The following is a 2,153-nucleotide window of genomic DNA, read 5'->3' as shown; positions in this document are numbered from 1 at the left end:
CAAACCTATCTAATATTCATAAGTGAAATAGAATAAAAAATATGCCTGCGACTGCTGACAGTTTACCGCCGACTCGATAATTTAACACTGGCGCCATCTCGCGGCATTCTCCCACCTGAACTTCTTTACCACACAGCACACCATCAATAATTTCTCCTAATTATACAAAATAACCTATTAATGGGTATTAATTGGGACCAATTGTTTGTCTATCAGCATTTAAATAATTTTTTGATTATATTCCAATCATTTTTGGCCCATTTTTCTTCTTAAAATGACATCCATGCACTTCCATGCTACATCCATGCTACAACATGGATCCTTATTCGCCAGGGGGACTACAAAGTCGGAGAAATTATGTTCCAGAAGTCCCAATATGATGGACTGCGTAAATGAAAACACAAAAAGATCATTGACACTTTGAAACCTGATGTCTTTAAGAGGTTTCAATTTAAAATAGCAAACACAAAAATGTATCTTATCAGCTAACTTCCTGATGACTGAAATATCGTGTGACAGATAATATTATTTTTCCCTTCGCATTGACACAATTTCTCATGTTCTCAGGGATCTCGCGAGCTGCTGAAATCATTCATTTACTTATTTGTCAAATTGTCAATTATTCATTTCATCACGATATTTCATCAACTCCATATTTGAATTTTGTAGTCTAGGGGCTTTTAGACGACTACTAGGGCGCATGTGCCAAATTATTGATGAACTGTCGCGCAACAGGCTGCCTAAGGCCCATCGCATGACACTTCACCCGGCAGCGATAAAATATAGTCACTTTGGTTAATTGTACTGGGCAATTATCATTCACATATTATTTATTTGTACCATTGTAAAGTGTGTGGTCAAGAGTCGATTCCCGATAACTACAGTATAATAAAAGTTTAGTGAATTGTCGACATCATTTGTGAGTACAAATTTATTGTAACATTCTTGCCTTATTTCTTTTTGTCTCTCTCTCTCTCTCTCTCTCTCTCTCTCTGTCGTTTTCTTGGGTCTTCCAACTTCCACTCCCTGAGTTGAGTAAACGTTGTTAATTATCGATAAATTAACTGGCGCCCAAATATATTATCAATTTTGTCATACGTCGATGGTTATTGTGGATTTTTATGAACCCTGGCAGCTCTTGATCCAGGCCGCGCCAGGTGAAGGCCTGCAGCCAACTTATTAAAATCGAATTAATTGTCTTCGTCGATTATTTATTTAAGGCCCGGGTGTACTATCTTTCGAACGTTATCTCGATGTTTTTTTTCATCTTTCGTCATCTGAAATTGTCAATTAAGTCCTGCATCATGCAGAAGTTTTGAAAAATTATGAATGAATAATCCAAAAAAAGAAGAAAAAATTTTTAATTTCTTCAAAGAGCGTTTTTAATTTATATTCAGAATAAATTAAATAACAAGAAATTTAAAAATGTATCTGATTTATGGTGACAAATGGCGGCCTGTCACCCAATATCCGGCAGGGGGAAGACTGGTTTCGTAAATCTTTTCCCACACTGCACAGAGACATTTATTACGGAAAAGGCTCTTTGAAAAAAGTTGTAATATTTTGGAGAATTTTTTAATATGACGCTGAAGTTAGCAGCCGACTTGGCAGCGAAAGTTCAGGGCCGTAGCAAGGATCTGTGGGGCCCCATACCTTAATACGAAAACTGAAAATTGTTCCTATTTAAGTTCTAAATTCCGAAATGATCTGGAACAGCCTCCCCATTGTCCACAATATGATCAACCCCCTTTGTTCAGGCCAAGGGGGTGGTAGGGAGATGAAAATCTCAATTTTTGTCTTTTTTTTGGGAAGAAAAAATTTCTGCACCATAAATAGCCAGAACCACCAGCACATTGTTATAAAAAAAGATTAAACGAAACACCCTCGACCCCCAGGAAAATGATCAAGTCTTTCAGATTGGTCCAAGGGGGTGCTAGGGGGTGGAGAAATGAAATCTTCGCGTTTTTCAGGGGGGAAAAAAATTCTCCGACTCATAATAAAAAAAACCACAAACAAATGTCAATGGAAAAATACTCAGTGCAACTCCCCCTACCCCCAGGAAAATCATCAAGTCTTTCAGAGTGGACCAAGAGGGTGCTAGGGGGTGAAAAAATTAAATTTTCGCGTTTTTCGGGCGAAAAAAAAATCTCCGA

This window comes from Diachasma alloeum, unplaced genomic scaffold (assembly GCF_001412515.2).
Source record: "Diachasma alloeum isolate Michigan unplaced genomic scaffold, Dall2.0 Dall_scaffold_00728, whole genome shotgun sequence".
NCBI lineage: Eukaryota > Metazoa > Arthropoda > Insecta > Hymenoptera > Braconidae > Diachasma > Diachasma alloeum.
This window is presented reverse-complemented; position numbering follows the sequence as displayed.